Source organism: Vulpes vulpes, chromosome 11, assembly GCF_048418805.1.
Source record: "Vulpes vulpes isolate BD-2025 chromosome 11, VulVul3, whole genome shotgun sequence".
Classification (NCBI taxonomy): Eukaryota; Metazoa; Chordata; class Mammalia; order Carnivora; family Canidae; genus Vulpes; species Vulpes vulpes.
In genome coordinates, this window is record NC_132790.1 from 73,111,593 (window position 1) to 73,132,097 (window position 20,505).

The 20,505-nt window shown below is 34.6% G+C and overlaps 1 long non-coding RNA gene across 1 annotated transcript in view; it reads right to left on the reverse strand.

Moving 5' to 3' along the window:
• Nucleotides 1–202: 202 nt before the first annotated feature.
• The window catches only part of LOC140594453 (uncharacterized), a 640,333-nt gene continuing 620,030 nt past the window's right edge, over nt 203–20,505 (reverse strand). The window contains exon 4 of the long non-coding RNA XR_011995251.1: nt 203–4,964. This is a non-coding gene — a long non-coding RNA (uncharacterized lncRNA). The remainder of the gene's footprint in view (nt 4,965–20,505) is intronic.

The following is a 20,505-nucleotide window of genomic DNA, read 5'->3' on the forward strand; positions in this document are numbered from 1 at the left end:
TGGGGGAGTTGGCTGCACAAGTATGTTTAATTTGTGGTAATTGAGCTGTACACTTATGATCTGTACCATGCTCTGTATGTGTTACACTGAAATGAAGAGTATTAAAACATGTATTAAAAACCAGATGGTATCTATGACATTGGCAAAAAATTATAAAATCAAATAACAGGAAGTGTTTGCAATTGGTTGTAATATTCTAAAATTTTTTTTTAAATTTTTATTTATTTATGATAGTCACAGAGAGAGAGAGAGAGAGAGGCAGAGAGACACAGGCAGAGGGAGAAGCAGGCTCCATGCACCGGGAGCCCGATGTGGGATTCGATCCCGGGTCTCCAGGATCGCGCCCTGGGCCAAAGGCAGGCGCCAAACCGCTGCGCCACCCACGGATCCCTGGTTGTAATATTCTACCCAATAATTTTTTTCCTGAATATATATATACTCCAGAAATCTTCCATGCTGATTACCAAGGCATATGCATGAGGTTGTTTGTAATAGCTTTGTTGGCAGTAGAAAGTGTTGGCAACTACACTGTAAACAGGGAAATGGATAAGTAAAATACAGTGGATATACAAGAAGGAACACCAGATAGCATTTAGAAGTAATTCACTAAATTAACACACAATAAAATATAGAGTTCTTAAATATAGGTTAAGTGAAAGAGAAAGAAAACAAAGGGCAACTATTTCACAGAATTGTCCCTCAAGTATATCCACATGATAATCCCTGGAATCTGTAAATATGTTATGTTACATTGCAAAAGAAACTTTGCAAAGATGATAAAGTTATGAACTTTGAGACTGGGATATTTAAGTTATGAACTTTGAGACTGGGATATTATCCTGAATTATCTGGATAGGCAAAATATAATCTTACAAGTCCTTAAAAGAAGAACAAGAAAGCAGAAGTCACAGTGTTGCTATATGAGGACTCCACTCACCCTTGCTGGCTTTGAAGATGGATAAAGAGGGTCATGAGCCAAGGGGATGCAGACAGTCTCTAGAACCTGAGAAAGGTGAGGGACAAAATCTTTTCTTGCTACTGGTTCCTCCAGAATCGAATATAGACATGAAAACACCTTTATTTTAGCTCAGTGAGACCTATATCAGACTTCTAACCCACAAAAATAAGATAATAAATTTGTGCTATTTTAACACACTGTGGTGCTCTGTTTAAGCAACAATAAAGAACTATTATAAATGCCAAAGATCATGAGGATATAGGCTAAATGAGAAAAAATAAGACACCAAATTAAACAAAAGATGAAACCTGCATAGATGTTTAGTAAATTTGATTTTTTAAAGGATTACATTACTACTAACCTAATTAATTATTTAAAATATTAGAATAGAGAAAGCTCCATCACCTAAAAATTCAGAAGTTCATTTTTCTTAATGTTATATAGAAAAGGGTTCTTCCTCAAAGCATGAAGCTAAAAGGAAATACATTAATCACATTTTCTACCTTTTGAATAGAAATCATATTTCATAAAACAAATGTCAAGAAATATTCAGACAGGCATTGAAGGGAGTATCACAGCTCTTGCACAATGTGAGAATTCCGGGAAGTCAAGCAAGGTACAGCCGACTGGCAGTCATTTCTACTTTATTGTGACCAAAGGGGCTCTTGTTCTCCCTACTGCTTCTCCATTATATGAGAAAACCTAAAATGTGGTTCTACATTTTTATTCTCCCTTACAGTAAAAAGGGGCTCCTCTCTCATCTACTTGCCCTGATCTTGGATTTTTCTTTTGTTTTACCTGTCATCATTCTCTTAGAAAACAACATGAAAAGTAAATTTATTTTAATCAGCTATTGCTCTGACCTATAGCTTTGCTTCTGTTTTTTTAAATTATTTATTTAATCCTTTCAAAACTCTAATAGGCTTAAAAAAAAATCTTCCCTTTGTTGATTGCTAACTCTAACCCTTCCTTAATGCCCATCACACTTTACTTAGTCAAGTAAAGTAACATACTCAAATCATACAGTTATTAAGTAATGGAGCCCAGTTATGTTTGTTCTGATTCTAGAGCTGATTCTAAAGCTCTTTTCATTGCATAAAATTACATTGATTTTAATTTGTATAGGGCAACACATCTTTGCTACCAAGGCACTGAATGAAATAACTATTGATTATCAAGATTGCTTTGCAAACATACAACAATGATATACAAATACTCTGAATTACTTTAAACAAGAATAGGGCTGAAATAAAAAATTTAAGATCAAATAAAAAAAATCCCAACCTCTTGTTCATTGTTTCCCTCAAATTCTAAAAAGTATTAATAGATAAAAACTGTTTCCAGAGTGTTTCAGAGTAAAACTAAATAAAAAAAAATTGGTTGTCCCATGGTATTATAATTAAACTATTGCTCATGCTGTCTATTGAACAAAGAAGCTAGTTCAAATTGGGATTCCATTTTTGAATGTAAAACTCATAGAAACATTATATAAGAAGTGGACCTAGCAACTTTGTTAATATGATTGTTCTGTATTTTAAGGGAAATTTCTATTGATTCACTCTGTTCAATAACACAGAAACCCCCATTTATAGAACCTTGGTCTCAATGAAGCAAAATCAGACACATGAAATCAATAAAACCTTCTTAAATGTTATACAAATTAGTGTAAAACGAAGTTCCATATCATCTCACCACATTACCCATGGTCTCTTAGAAATATATGCCTAGACTAAGCTATTTTTTTCTACCTGGCTCTTATAGTCCATAAATGGTTTGAGTTTGCTTAGAGAGCTTTCAACCAATGTTAGAAGAATTGTTTATTCTAGTAATAAATCTCCGTGTGTTCTGACATCATCTCAGGGGTAGTTTGGGTGACTAGTTGTGTATTGACTAGGTGGTCACTCACAGTAACATGGAATGTTTCCTGATGTCTTCTATCAAGCTCTTCTAATAAATTTCTGTGTTGAAACTACATTGCCAAACCAGAGCCTTTTTCCTTTTTTAAAAAATTTTTGTATTTAAATTCAATTTAATTAACAAATACTGTATTATTAGTTTCAAAGGTAGAGATCAGTGGTTCATCAGTTGCATACAACACCCAGTACTCATTACTTCAAGTGCCTTCCCTAATGCCCATCACACAGTTCATCCCCTAACTCACCTCCACTCCAGGAACCCTCAGTTTGTTTCCTATAGTTAAGTCTTTTATGGTTTGCCTCCCTCTTTGTTTTCATCTTATTTTATTTTTTCTTTGCTTCCCTTATGTTCATCTGTTTTGTTTCTTGAATTCCACATATGAGTGAAATCATGTGGTATTTTTCTTTCTCTGACTGACTTGTTTCACTTACCATAATACCCTTTAATTCCATCCATGTCATTGCAAATGGCAAGATTTCATTCTTTTCGATGACTGAGTAATATTCCACTGTAGGCATCAGGGAAATACAAATCAAAACCATAGTGAGATACCACCTTGCACCAGTCAGAATGGCTAAAATTACCTATCCAGGAAATGACAGATGTTAGTGAGCATGTGGAGAAATGGGAATCCTCTTACATTGTTGGTAGTAATGTAAGCTGGTGTAGCTACTCTGGAAAACAGTATGGAAGTTCCTCAAAAAGTTAAAAATAGAGCTATCCTATGACCCAACAATTACACCATAGGTATTTACCTCAAAGATACAAATGTAGTGATCTGAAGGGCCACCTGCACCCCAATGTTTATAGCAGCAATGTCCATATAGCCAAACTTTGGAAAGAACCGAGATGCCCATTGAAAGAGGAATGGATAAAGAAGTGGTACATATACATAATGGAATACTACTCAGCCATCAAAAAAAATCTTTCCATTTGCAATAACATGGATGGAACTAGAGGATATTATGCTAAGTGAAATAAGTTAATCAGAGAAAGACAATTATTTTTTTAAATATTTTACTTAAGTTCAATTTGCCAACATATAGTATAACACCCAGCGCTCATCTCATCATGTGCCCTCCTTAGTGCCTGTCACCCAGTTACTCCATCCTCCCCACTCCCCTACGCTGTGTAATCCTTTGTATGATTCCCAGAGTTAGGAGTCTCTCATGGTTTCTCTTCCTCTCTAATTTTTTCCCGCTTAGTTTCCCTCCTTTCCTTTATAGTCCCTTTCACTATTTCTTATATTCCATATATGAGTGAAACCATATGATAATTGAGAGAGAGACAATTATGATATGATCTTATTCATATGTGGAATTTAAGAAACAAAACAGGATTATAGAGGAAGAGAGGAAAAAATAAAACAAGCAAAGTCAGTGAGGGAGACAAACCATAACAGACTCTTAATCACAGGAAATAGACATTAAGGAGGGTATGTGATATAATGAGCACTGGATATCATATTAAGACTGATGAATCACTGACCTTTACCTCTGAAACCAATAAAACATATGTTAATTAATTGGATTTAAATTAAAAAAAATAAAGAGGACCTACAAGATTTTTAAAAATGCTATGAGCATACAAGGCAAAATACAGAAAAAAAAATTGCTCTTTGGGAACAAAGAAGTGGATGGTCACTGGGAAATGGTTTCATAGAAAAGAAAGTCTTATAATGAATACTACCTGGGCTATACAGACTATACCTAACCCTGGGAAATATTCTATTGCCAAGAGATATCAGACATTTTGATCCTAAGTATTGAAAATGAAATGGGCTAATTTAAGTGGAGACACAATTTACTGAAAGGCTACTGGGTGGGAAGCTCACAAATTCCTAGAAAGAGTTAAATGTAAGATCTCAGCAAGAACAGAATTAAAAACCACAAAGACTAACTGGGGCATATAATGGGGAGTTTCCTCAGGGTGCCACAAGGCCTGAGCTTCAACTGTTTGCAACCTTGTATTGCCCTCTTAAGAGTTCCATTTTCAGGTGTCTTTTCCCTACTTGGTTGGCCTCACTTGCTTCATGTGCCAGAGGATTGCAAATTCTGCAGGGACCTCATGAAACAAAGAATGTGTGGTCCTGGAAAAAAAGAAGAAAGAAATATGTTATTACTAAAAAAAGAGGAAGTAATGCTAGGTAACCAAACACTCATCCTCATCCCCAAAGAAACCTCCACAGGACTGTACAGTTTTTGCACATGACTCCAACAACTGGTTCTGCAGTTGATGTCTGTCTCTCTTCTAATTTCAACACTATTCCATTTTGTTACTTTGCAATCTACAAGTGACATGAAAAAATGTAACTACCACCCAAAGACTGGGATAGGATAGTAGTCAAATGTAAAAAAAAAAAAAAAAAAAAAAAAAAGGAACGTTACATTACGGCAAGCAGGAATATACTAGTATAATTTGATCTTAGTTTGATCAACCTCTTTTTGGTCAACTGCTCACAAGGCTGCAGTGAATTTTTTTTTACCTTTTTTTTCTTTGCAACATATTTTATATTTATCTATCCTTTACTCAGTCCTTTAGTTATTCAGATGTTTTTGCATATAGGTCTGACCCAAATATTCATCATGCCTCAGGGATGGTGCTTGTGATACTACCTACATGAAGTTGTATAGTATCCACTGGGATTCAAAGTACAAGGAGAAGCATAAAGAATATCTGGGTTCCAACCATATTCTCTTACCCTTTGTATCTGGAAGCAATTATGTTTTCTCTTTACAGTAAATCACCACTCTCAATGCCTTAGCCCTCTTTTGTGCACAATGACCAAATAGTAGCCTCAGCTTCCAATCCTGTGGTCACAAGAATATAGCACCTGGTAGAACCATTCAACCTCCACTACTAAGACCTCTGACCCAACAGACACCAAATTCATGAGGACAGGATTAAATGTTTAAAATGTGGGTCATTTTGTATAAATCTGAAAGCACCACCCCATCTCTAATCAATGATTACTAGATCTATATATTTTGGCTAGGGGAAATATAGCAACAAATTTCGTTTTGCTGTTTCAGGTACATATGACCTTCCTTTACTTGACAAAATAACATCTCCCAGCTGGTACTGGAATTAAGCTTTCACTGAGCCATTTTATAAGGCCAGCTATCTGTGGGTCATGATGTACATGAGTACTGAAACTCACAAAGATCTTCTATCTACTGTACATCTTTCAGTTTGCTAGGTATTTTCTGAAAGACACTGATTTCATCATTGTAATGCAATAAGTGCTAAGTCCAGAAAAATGGGAGATGAACAAAAAAAGACCTAACAGAAAAATAGAAAACCTATTACTCTAGAAAAAAAAAGAATCTAAGAAAAAAAAATCTATACTGTCTTTCCTGTGACAATAGAGGTTCAGTTTACTGGGGTGTAAGCTGGTTCCTTTCAGGTATTTGCACCATTCCACAACTTCAGGGTTGACTGCTTCTGCTGACAATTTAGGAACTTAATAGTTGCATTCACCAGGCCAGCACTGATAAGTAAAAATTTGGTTTTGGATCATTGTACTTTTTTATTACGGCCACACTAAATGAAGTTTTCATGAGGGCACTAAGCAGGTAGTGGGGTGACTATAGAAATGGACTCTAATCAAGAAGTTTTCAAAAAAAAAAAAAAGTTTTCTTGTCCATTGGATTGCTAGTCTCAACTAGACATTAGAGATATTTGGTTAAGCATTCACATGGGGTACAGATACTTTTCAGGCCTTTAGTTCATTTTGAAAGGTTCATAACTTTTCCCAAAAATAGTCCTTGTCACCAATTCACCAATATTTCTCTTTCCAGACTGCAGTTTAACAGAAATGTTTATAAATCCTGACTTCAGCTATCACACTTTCTAGCGTAAATGATTGGAATGTAATCATCTAGATAAAAGTCCAGATTTTCTTTTTAGAAATTCTAAAAAGAATTTTTATAGTATTAAATAACATGGGTTCTGGGATCTATCTTAAACTGGATTCAAGTCCGAGTTGTACCAGATATCAGGGAGATGATACTGGGCAAATCATTTTTCCTTATCTGGACTATGGGAAAAATAACAATGCCAATGCCATGAGAGATGTTTTGGTGATTATATACATTGATACTTGGATAAGAAACTTGAGAAAAGGTTTGGGAAACTATAAGCCCTCATTAAATATTAGATATTATTGGATATTATTATAGTCCACATATTTATTCCACAAACATTTACTGAGCAACTTCTATATGCCAGCACTTTGTTGAACTGGTGTACAGAGTAAATGTGAACAAAGCCAATGAGATCAGAGTACTATACCTCCTGACTATATATTATGAAATCTATGTCTTCTTGGTATCTGTAGCTGTTTTGACCCAGATTATTCCATCATGTATTGTTCCCAGGATGCCCAGCAGTGGAAAGCCCACTTTAGACAAAGCTATAGGTAAAGTTTTCTGGGCCCAGTTGCAATTCATAGTGTATGGACAGAGATAAAATATTTTACTATTGATTATGCTATTACGTATTTCTGGCTCTCAAAGGTCATTTGGGATAGGCTAATGCTGGATACAGGTTGGCATTACCCATCTCAACAAACAAGTTTATAACAGTAGTTAATCCATATTCAAGCATTGAATGCAGACTTTGGCCAACTTTTTCTTCAATAAATCCACTTGTGGACAATTTGTTCTAATGGTATAACAACCTCAACATTAAATCCCAAAATAAAACCTGTTTTTTTAAGTTTTTCTTTTGAAATGACTATACTTTTTATGGGTTAAAAATATTAAAAATTATGTCCCAACAGTTTATATGTTGAAACCCTAACTAGTAGTACTTGAGAATGTGACTATATTTGAAGACCAGGCCTTTGAAGAGATGATATAGTTAAAATGAGACATCTGAATGGGCCTTATTTAATTTAAATGGTATCCTCATAAAAGGGGGAAATTAAGAACAACCATAATAAACAATAACAAACATAAAGGCCTACCAAAAAGCTAAAAATAGAACTACCTTATGATCCAGCAATTATACTACTAGGTATTTACCCAGAGATTCAAAAATACTAATTCAAAGGGATGCATACACCCTGTTTATAGCAGCATTACCTACAATAGCCAAATTATGGAAATAGCCCGTGTCCCTTAATTGATAAATGGATAAAGAAGATGTGGTATATACCTATAATAGAGTATTACTTAGCCACAAAAAAGAATGAAATCTTGCCATTTGCAATGCTGTGGATGGAGCTAGGGAGTATGATGCTAAGCAAAAAAGTCAGAGAAAGATAAATTCCATATGATTTCACTCACATGTGAAATTTCATAAACAAAAAAATGAGCAAAGTATAAAAAAAGAGAGAAGGAGCAGACCAAGAAACAGACTCTTAATCATAGAGAACAATCTGATGGTTACCAGAGGGAGGTGGGGGGAGCTGTTAAAATAAGTGATGGGGGATTAGGGAGTACACTTGTGATGAGCACCAGGTCATGTATGGAAGTACTGCGTCAATATATTGTACACCTACAAATAATATTACACTATATGTTGACTATAACTTAAATAAAAACTTTATTTTTTAAAAGATCATTTATTTATTTATAATAAACACAGAAATAGAGGCAGAGACATAGGCAGAGGGAGAAGCAGGTTCCCCACAGGAAGCCCAATGCAGGACTCAATTCCTGGACCAGGGGTCACAACCTAAGCCAAAGGCCGATGCCCAACTGCTGAGCCACACCGGTATCTGCAAATAAAAAATTTTAAAAGAGAGAAGGAAATGTGGACATGGAAAAACACTAAGAATACACACAAAGGAAAGACCTTGTGAAGACACAAAGAAAGTAGCCATCTATAAGCCAAGGAAAGAAGCCCCAAAAGAAATCCAGCTTGCCAACAAATCTAATCTTGGACTTGCAGCCTCCAGAATTTTGAGAAATACATTTTTGTTGTTTAAGCCACTCAGCCTGTGGCATTTTGTTATGACAGTCTGAGCAGACTAATACCGTTTTACAGAGACTTCCTATATACCTTCCAATCCAGCTTCATCTAATGCTACTATCTTATATAACCCTGTCCAATTCTCATAACCATTACTAGATTTCTAACTTCTAATCTAGCTTCTTTTTTTTTTTAATTAATTTTTATTGGTGTTCAATTTACCAACATACAGAAAAACACCCAGTGCTCATCCCGTCAAGTGTCCACCTCAGTGCCCGTCACCCATTCCCCTCCAACACCCGCCCTCCTCCCCCCTTCCACCACCCCTAGTTCGTTTCCCCGAGTTAGGAGTCTTTATGTTCTGTCTCCCTTCCTGATATTTCCCAACATTTCTTCTCCCTTCCTTTAATCTAGGATTTTTTTCCCTAAATCATTCCCATCAAATTATCTCCTAGTAGCATATACCTGGCATCCTAGAGCTATAGGCAAGATCTCAGATGATGACAGACCATAACACAATTAGCTGATAGTGAAGTGTGTACTGTAGGATGCTAATTTACTTCCTTAAGAATGAATGAAAGTCTTAATGTCTTTCATTTTATCTCTGCCAAAAAAAAAACATTGCACATGTCTCTGAGGATCTGTTTCCTGCAGTCAACTCATACAAAATCTTATCAGAATATTTTCCTCTCTGAGAGACTACAATAAATTTTGACTTATATAGGCTAAGAAAAAAAGGGAAATTTAGTGGAAGGACAGTGGGTAGTTCATAGATTAAAGATAATTTATACAAACAGGGCTTGAAAGGACAGGAACAAGGCCCTCTCCAAAATTCTTCAACAACTTTCAATTCTTTCACCAATTTGTTCAAGATTCAAATTCCAGGAGAGAATTTCATTAATCTAGATTTGGTCTGAGACAGTGTTCAAGCCCTACGTGAAGCAGGCTGGGCTGGAGTGAAAGGGAGATATATCTATTAATTACCATTATTATAGCATATGGAGAAAGAGTATTCCACCAAAAGAAAAGGTGGCAGAAATGTGCTTGGGAAGAAAAAGACAGCGGCTATCCAGATAATGCATGAAAAGAATCTAGAAGAAAGTGAATATAAGTCTGAGGTAAAGGTATTTTAAGAGTTCCAGACTCTTGTGGTAAAATGCTAGCATTGCCTGATTTTATCCTTTTCCATATCCCTACCAACTTACTCATAAAAATCCCCAAATAAATTAAAAATTTAAACAGGACCAGACTTTAGAAATATTAGTCAATAACCTTCCAGATCACAGATGGAATTGCTTTTCATTAAGCAAAGTTAGAATAAGGCCCTTCGGCAGGATAGGGGAACAATACACAGGATAACACTGGAGAATTCCTACCACCCAATATCAACCAATGCTCATAACAAATTTTCCATATAGGAGTGGCTTTTTTTGGTATATTTTTTATTGGAGTTCGATTTGTCAACATATAGCATATCACCCAGTGCTCATTCTGTCAAGTGCTCCCCTCAGTGCCCGTCACCCAGTCTCCCCATCCCCCCACCCACCTCCCTTTCCACTACCCCTTGTTTGTTTCCCAGAGTTAGGAGTCTCTCATGTTTTGTCACCTTCTCTGATTTTTCCCACTCACTTTCTCTCCTTTCCCCTTTATTCCCTTTCACTATTTTTTATATTCCCTGTATGAGTGAAACCATATAATGTTTGTCCTTCTCTGATTGACTTACTTCACTCAGCATAATAACCTCCAGTTCCATCCATGTCAAAGCAAATGGTGGGTATTCATCGTTTCTAATGGCTGAGTAATATTCCATTGTATATATATATATATACACACACACACATATACCACATCTTCTTTATCCACTCACGTTTAGATGCACAATAAGGCTCCTTCCACAGTTTGGCTATTGTGGACATTGCTGCTATGTACACTGGGGTTCAGGTGTCTCAGTTTTTCACTGCATCTGTATCTTATCTGTATCTTTGGGGTAAATCCTGAGTAGTGCAATTGCTAGGTCATAGGGTAACTCTATTTTTAACTCTTTGAGGAACCTACACAGAGTTTTCCAGAATGGCTGTACCAGTTCACATTTCCACCAACAGTACAAGAGGGTTCCCCTTTCTAGGAGTGGCTTTTAATGAGACCAAGGCAGTATCATTCTCACCTGTTGCAGAGTGAGGGAAAACTCAAATTAATCCACTCCATTAGTATCTGTTTTGCCTTCAGTACTTCAGAAGGTATCTTTTGACTCAATATTTCTATGTTTATTTGAAGGAAATAATCACTGATGTAAGTGTTTTTATAGAAAAATATACAACTATATTGGGCAGCCCTGTTGGCTCACGGTTTAGTGCTGCCTTTGGCCTAGGGTGCCATCCTGAAGACCCGGGATCGAGTCCCATGTCAGGCTCACTGCATAGAGCCTGCTTCTCCCTCTGCCTGTGTCTGTGCCTCTCTCTGTGTCTCTAAATAAATAAAATATTTTTAAAAAAAGAAAAGAAAGAAAAATATACAACTATAGAATGAAAGGGTTAGTGGAATGCTGAACTAAACAGATTTTTAAAGGCCATTCTTGGACACTATAAAGTTTAAAAGAAAAATCAAATACAAAGACAAAATACCATAAATGTTGGTGAAGTAATAATGTAATACCTATCACAGAACCAAAAAAAAATTAGCAATAATGCAGTATAAAGAAGACCATGAAGTAACATATTCAGGGTGATGCAATAAAACAAATTGAAAAACAACTTTAGATTCAGAAAAGTAGTCATGTAATAATGAAAGTCAAATAATGTTATATTCAGTCATACAAACTTTTAGAAATTACATCACACAATCATGCTCCTTGAAAGTATTATTAGAAATATCCTGGGAAGGAGAGAAACAAGTATAGGAGGATACCCTGAAATATGAGAACGTGTCATGCTTACTATTGTCTAAACAAATAAGACCAAAAATGTATACCAGCTATAATACATATCTGAAATTCTAGATGAGAGTAATACAATGTCAGCCATGGCAGAGAAGGTAAGTAGGTAGAAAAACCAGAAGGAAAAAATGACTTACTACAGTAACTCTCAACTTTTGGATGAAAATATAAATATTGGTAAATTTAACAAATTGATAGGTAAAAAAAAAAACAAATATGAGCCACAATTACTTAGGGTAAATGCCCAAAAAAGTAGACAGAATAGATTCAAACTTTCAAAAGATTTATAAAATATTGTTCCAACTATTGAGAGTAAAGGAGAAAAAAATCAGTGGAAATTATAAAATATTACAGTAGAAAAAATTCTGATAAAATACTATATTGAGACTTCTGATTCTGGCCAACACAGAATAAATAGGAATTACCTTTGTCACTTAAGCATCAAAAAAGACAAAGTGTAGAAAATAATGATTTTCAGACATCAGACAGCAAGCACTACAAGACTGTGATCCTTGAAAGAAGAGAAACAACAAGGTGGGCCCATGATTATACCAGATTACTGCCTGAAGGCAGTTTCTAAGCCAGAACAGAGTGAGGGAGAACTCAAATGAGGAGACAGAGACTGGAATTTGGGAGGCCAAATTAGCTAGAACTTATAGAGCAAAGTATTAGAGAAAAAGGAGTTGTACACAAGAGAGAAATAGAGAAGGAGATGATCTCTCTCTCTCCATCAATCAATTTCTATATCTAGAGAGAGAGAGTGCTGAGACTCTGAAGAAGGACCCTTGGAGTATTAAATGAATGTATATCTGTGTAGTGGGGGGGTTATTCAACACTAGAAAAAGAGGAGTAGGAAGATATAGGAGTAGATATAACAACTCTTTGAGCTCACATTGGTTTAGGAATAATTTGCATGCCTACCAGCCAGAGTTGAAAGACCTTATAATACATGGAGGCATAGTGTAGAAGTTATAGATTATCACCTTAGTACTTTTCTTCAGAAGGACATTACTTTCAGGAGCAGGAGTTATAATTGGCTTTTTTAACACAGAGAATCAGTGAGAGACTTAAAGAAAATGAAGAGACAGAGTAATTTATCCCAAATGAAAGAATAAGATAAGGCCACGGCCAGAGAGCTATGCAAAACAGATATAAGTAACATTCTGATGGAGAATTTAAAGCAATTATTATGTGGATACTCTTTGGACTTGAGTAAATAATAGAAGACATCAGTGAGACCTCCACCTCAGAGATGACGGAGTTAAAAAAAAAATCAATCAGAAATGAAGAGTGCAATAAATGAGATTAGGAATAGGCTTGATGCAATGAACACCAGGCCAGAAGAAGCAGAGGAATTAATTAATGACCTAGAAGACAAAGTAATGGTAAGCAATGAAGCTGAACAAAAGAGAGAAAGAACTATGCAAAATGAGAATAGATTTAGAGAATTCAGTGACTCTATCAACAGTAATAACATTCATGTTATTAAAGTTTCAGCAGAAGAGGAGAGAGAAAAGGAAGCAGAAAATTTATTTGAATTAATAGCTGACAACTTTCTTAATCTGGGGCAAGAAACAGACTTCCAAATCCAGGAGGCACAAAGAACTCCCATCAACATTAAAAAAAGCAGGCTAACACCAATACATATTATGATTAAATTTGTAAATATAGTGATAAAGAAAAAAATTCTAAAAGCAGAAAGACAAAACAAGTAATAAACTTACAAGGGAAATCCCATAAAGCTAGCAGAAGATTTTTCAACAGAAACTTTGCAAGCCAAAAGAAAATGGCATGATATTTTCAAAGTGCTGAAATAGAAAAATCTATAGCCAAGAATATTCTATCCAGCAAGGCTATCATTCAGAATAGAAGGAGAGATAAAGAGCTTCCTAGATAAACAAAATTTAAAGGAGTTCATGATTACTAAATAATCCTGAAAGAAATATTAAAAGGAACCCATTGAGTGGAAAGGAGAGACCAAAAGTGACAATATAAAGGTAGGAAACACAAAAGCAAATAAAAATGAATATTTCTGTGACTCAGTCAAGTGACTCTCACACACATACAAACACACACACACACATACACACAAAAAGGATATAAAATATAATAACATATACCTAATTGTGTAGAGGAGAAGAGAAAAGAATGGGCTCAAATTTAAATGACTGTCACTTAACAGTCTTTTTCTACTACTTGATATAGATTGCTACATACAGGTCATATGCAAACCTAATGGTAACCATATATAAAAATCACTAATAAATACATGAAGAAAAAAGAGAAAGAGATCCAAATATATCACTAAAGAAAATCAGCAAACTGTGAAAGAAGGAAAGACAATAAAGGATCAGAGAAAATCTCTAGAAACAAATACAAAACAAGTAATAAAATGGCAACAAATACATATCTATCAATAACTACTTTGAATGTAAATAGACTAAACAATCCACCCAAAAGACATAAGCTGTCAGGTTGGATAAAAAACAAGACCCACCTATATGCTGACTACAAAAGACTCATTTTAGACCTAAAGGTACCTGCCTATTGAAAGTGAAATGATGGAGAAACATTTATCATGCAAATGGATATCTAAAAAAAGCCAGAGTAGTATTACTTCTAAGGACACACTAGCCTTTAAAACAAAGTTGGCCACAAGAAACAAACAAGGGTACTATATAGTCATAAAGGGAACAATCGATCAAGAAGATATAATAATTGTAAATACTTATGCACTCACTATGGGAGCACCCAAACACATAAACAATTAATAATAAGTAGAAATGAATATTAATAATAATACAATAATGCTAGAGGACTTTAACACCCTACTTATATTGATGGACAGATCATCAAAACAGAAAATCAATAAGGAAACAATGGTTTTGAATGAAACACTGGACCAGATGGACTTAACAAATATATTCAGAACATTCCATCCTAAAATACCAGAATACACATTCTTTTCAAGTGCACATGGAATATTTTCCATAATAAAACACGTTAAGCCACAAAATAGACGTCAACAAATTCAAGAAGATTGAAGTCATGCCATGTACCTTTTCTGACCAAATGCTATGAAACTAGAAGTCAACAACCAGAAAAAATCTGGAAAGACCTCAAATACATGGAAGCTAAACAACATGCTACAAAACAATGAATGAGTCAACCAGCAAATCAAAGAAGAAATTTTTAAAAATTACATGGAAACAAATGAAAACATGATGGTCCAAAACTTTTGGGATGCCACAAAAGTGGTCCTAGGAAGGAAATATATGACAATACAGGCTTACCTCAAGTAGCAATAAAAATCTCAAATACACAAACTAACCTCATACCCAAAGAAGCTAGAAAAAATTTTAAAAATGAAGCCTAAAGTCATCAGAAGGAAGGAAATAATAAAGATTAGAGCAGAAGTAAATGATATATAAATAAAAAAAACAAAAAACCCAATAGGACAGATCAATGAAATCAGGAGATGATTCTTTGAAAAAAATTAATAAAATTGATAAACTTCTAGCCAGACTCATCAAACAGAAAAGAGAAAGTACCCAAATAAATAAAATCACAAATGAAAGAAAAGAAATAACAATCATTACCAAAGAAACACAAATAATTATAAGAGAGTATTACAAAAACTATTTTCCAACAAATTGGACAAACTTAGAAGAAAAGATAAATTCCTAGAAAAATACAAATTACCAAAACTGAAGCAGGAAGACATTTAAAAAGTTGAACAGATTGGTAATGAGCAAATAAATTGAATCAGTAATCTTAAAACTCTCAACAAACCAAAGTCAAGGACCAGGTGGTTTCACAGATGAATTCTACCAAACATTTAAAGAAGAGGTAATACCTATTTTCTTTTCAATCTATTCCAAAAAAAAAATAGAAAAGGAAGGAGAACTTCCAAATTCATTGCCAGCATTATGTTGATACGAAAACCAGATAGACACCACAAAAAAAGAGAACTGTAGGCCAATGTCTCTGATGAACATAGATGCAAAAATGCTCAACAAAATACTAGCTAACCAAATCCAACAATACCATAAAAAAAATCATTCACTATGATCAAGTGAGATTTATTCCTAGGTTGCAAGGATGGTTTGGTATTTGCAAATCAAAGTGATACATCATATCAATAAGAGAGCATATAAAAACCATATGATCATTTCAATAGATTCAGAAAAATCATCTGACAAAGTTCAATATCCGTTCATGATGAAAATATTCAACAAAGTAGGTTTAGGGGGAACATACCTCAACATAATAAAGGCCATCCATATATGTAAAACTCACAGCTAATGTCATCCTCAATTTGGAAAAACTGAGAACTGTTCTGCTATGGTCAGAAACAAGGTAAGGATGTTTACTCTCACCACTTTTATTCAACATACTATTGGAAGTCCCAGTCATAGCAATCAACAAAAAGAAATAAAATTGGTAAGAAAGGAATAAACTTTTCACTATTTGCAGATGGCATGACACTATATACAGAAAACCTGAAAGAGTCCACTAAAAAACTTCTAAAACTGATAAACGCATTCAGTAAAGTCACAGGGTGCAAAATCAACTTAGAGAAATCTGTTGAATGTCTATATGCCAATAATGAAGCAGTAGAAAGAGAAAGTAAGGAATCAATTTCATTTACAATTGCACCAAAAACACTGAGAAACCTAGGAATAAATCTAACTGACAGAGTAAAAGATCTGTACTCTAAAAATTATGAAACACTGGTGAAAGAAATTGAAGACAACACAAAGAAATGGAAAGACATTCCATGCTCATGGATTGGAAGAACGAATATTGTTAAAATGTCTATACTATCCAAAGCAAACTACAGATTTAACATAATCCCTACCAAGACACCAACAGCATTTTTTGCTGAGCTAGAATAAACAATCCTAAAATGTGTATGGAACCACAAAAGACTCTAAATAGCTGAAGCAATCTTTAAAACGAAAAGCAAAGCTGAAGACATCATAATTCCAGACTTTAAGTTATATTACAAAGGTGTAGTAGTCAAAACAGTATGGTACTGGTATAAAAACAGTGCATAGGTCAATGAACAGAATAGAAAACCCAGAAGTTAACCTGAAATTATATGGTCAATTATCTTTGAAAAAGCAGGAAAGAATATCCAACATGAAAAAGACAATTTCTTCAACAAAAGTGGACAGTAACATGCAAAAGAAAAAAATTGGATCATTTTCTTAAACCATACACAAAAATAATTTCATAATGTGCTAAAGACCTAAATGGCAGCCCAAAAACAATTTAGAAATCCTACAAAGAACACAAGCTATAACTTCTTTGACATTGGCCACAGCAACATCTTTCTAGTTATGTCTCCTGAGGCAAAAGAAGCAAAAGCAAACATAAACTATTGGAACTACATCTAAATAAAAAGCTGCTGCACAATGAAGGAAACAATAAAACTAAAAGGAAATCTATAGAATGGGAGAATATATTTGCCAATGACATATCTGATAAAAGGTTAGTATCTAAAATATATAAAAAACCTATAAACCCCCCCTAAAAACAAATAATCCAATTAAAAATGAGCAGAAGACACAAAGAGACATTTTTCCTAAGAAGACATACAAATGGCCAACAGACACACGAAAAGATGCTCAACATCAATTATCACTAGGGAGATGCAAATCAAAACTACAATGAGGTATCTCACCTCACGGCTATCTGAATGGCTAAAATCAACAATACAAGAAATAACAGGTTTCTGCAAAGGATGTCCAAAAAGGGAAACCCTCTTGCACTCTTGGTGGGAATGAAAACTGGTGCATCACTCTGAAAAGCAGTTTAGAGGTTCCAGAAATGTTAAAAATAGAACTACCCTATGATCCAGTGCTCACACTACAAGGTATTTACCCAAAGAATATGAAAATACTGATTCAAAGGGATACATGCACTCCAATATAGTAGCACTATCTACAGTAGCCAAATTATGAAAACAGCCTAGGGACGCTGGGGTGGTTCAGTGGTTGAACATCTGCCTTCAGCTCAGGGTATGGTCCCAGAGTCCTGGGATTGAGTCCCACATCAGGCTCCCCTCGAGGAGACTGCTTCTCCCTCTGCCTATGTCTCTGCCTCTCTTTCTCTGTCTCTCATGAATAAATAAATAAAATCTTGAAAGAAAGAAAGAAAGAAGAAAGAAAGAAAGAAAGAAAGAAAGAAAGAAAGAAAGAAAGAAAGAAAGAAAAGAAAAGAAAAAAGAAAGAAAAGAAAAGAAAAAAAGAACAGAAAAAGAAAAGAAAAGAAAAGAAAAGAAAAGAAAAAGAAAGAAAGAAACCCAAGTGTCTGTCAAATGATGAAAGGACAAGGAAGGTTTAGCATATACAATGGAATATTATTCAGCCATAAAAAAGAATGAAATCTTGTCATTTTGCAAAGACATATATGGAGCTAGAGAGAATTACACTAAGTGAAATAAGTCAGAGAAAGACAAATACTATATGATTTCACTCATATGTGAAATTTAAGAAACAAAAAACCAAGCAAAGAAGAAAAAAGAGAGAAGCAAATCAAGAAACAGAATCATTACCAGAACAGAGGTGGGTTAAGGGATAGGTTAAACAGCTAATGGAGGTTAAGGTTTACACTTTTAATAAGCAACCTGTGATGTGTGCAAGTACTTAATCATTGCATTTTACACCTGAAACTATATTACACTGTATGTTAACCAGCTGGAATTTATTTATTTATTTATTTATTTATTTATTTATTTATTTAAGATTTATTTATTTATGATAGACCTAGAGAGAGAGAGAGGGGGGCAGAGACACAGGAGGAGGGAGAAGCAGGCTCCATGCAGGGAGCCCGACGTGGGACTCGATCTGGGAACTCCAGGATCACACCCTGGGCCAAACGCAGGCACTAAACCTCTGAGCTACCCAGGGATCCCCGACCAGCTGGAATTTAAATAAAAACTTAAAAAAAGAAAGTCTTTCAAGGAAAATGGTATCAAATGGGAATTTGAATCTACACAAATAAAAATTGCAGGAAATCATTAAAGTTTGGAAAGATATAACTCATATATCTTCTTATTTTTAAACTCTTCCAAATATAATTGACTATTTAAAGCAAAAATTGTGATTGTTGGCTTTATAGTATACCTCAAAGTAAACTGTTTAACAATTGCAAAAAGTGATAATAGAAATATACTCTTTTATACATAAAGTGAAATAATATTACATGAAGGTAGCTGGTTTAAAGTTAAAGATACATAGATGAACCCAAGAAAAACCATTAAAAATTAAACAAAGATGTGTAACTACTAAATCAATAGTGTAAATAAATAGAATAAATTTGATCTAATTTTCCTATGTGGAGCAACATCCTCAGCAACAGCAGACTGCACATTCTTTTTATGCACATGGCACTAACACCCCAATAAACCATACATGTTCAGGGCTATAGAGAGGTCTTAATCAACTCAAGAGGAGTGAAACAATACTAAAATGTATTCTATGACCAAAATAGAATTAAATAAACTAGGAAAAAAAAATTAAAAGGATTGGAAAATTGCCAAGTATTTTAAAATTTAAAAGCTGGAAATTGCCAAGTATTTTAAAATTTAAAAACTGGAAAATTGCCAAGTATTTTAAAATTAACCTTAAAACTTTTAAATAACCTATGAAACAAAGACAAAATTACAAAGAAAATTATACAAAAATTGAACTAGATGAAAATAAATCAAAATGTCAGATTTGGCTAAAGCAGTTTTTAGAAAGAAAATGGTACTCATTAGACAATTTTGTTGAAAAGAAGATCTCAGATCAATATAAAATTCTAATATAAGAATCTAGAAAAGGAAGAATAAAAGAAAAAGTTATCAATCCAGATGCTACAGATAACAAAAAGATTATAAAACACACAAGGAAAATCCCAGGCCCAGGACTTCTTACACATATTAAAAAAAATAATAATAATGCCAACTCCGTACCATTCTTACAGAAAACAGAAGATAAGTACAATCCACTTAATTTTATGATCCTAGATATGTTCTGACAAATCTTACAAAGATATAGTAAGAAAACTACACACCGCTATCCCTCATGAACATAAGCAAGAAATTCCTTGACAAAATATTAGACATTGAATCTAACAATACATAAAAAGGTTAATAGATCAGGAACGCCAGGCCGGCTCAGTGGTTGAGCGTCTACCTTTGGCTTAGGGCATGATCCCAGTGTTCCGGTATTGAGTCCCACATCGCGCTCCCTGCACAGAGCTTGCTTCTCCCTCTGCCTATATCTCTGTTTCTCTCTCTCTCTCTCTCTCTCTCTCTCTCTCTCTCTCTCATGTTTATCATCAATAAATAAATAAATATTTTTAAAAAGGTTAATAGGGCAGCCCGGGTGGCTCAGCAGTTTAGCGCCGCCTTCAGCCCAGGGCCTGATCCTCGAGACTCAAGATCCAGTCCCACGTCGGGCTCCCTGCATGGAGCCTGCTACTCCCTCTGCCTGTGTCTCTGCCTCTCTCTCTCTCTCTCTCTCTCTCTCTGTGTGTGTGTGTGTGTCTCTTATGAATAAATAAATAAAATCTTTAAAAAAAAGGTTTTAGATCATGTCCAAAAATAGTTTATCCCTTAAACACAGTATAGATTTAACACAAAAACTTAAGCCACATAATTCACCATATTAACACATTAGGGAATAAAGAGAAAAAGGAGAGTAACCATCTTAACAGGTACAGAAAAAGCAGTACAAAAAAACTCACAAAATTCCTGATAAAAATTCTCAGTAAACTAGGAATGAAA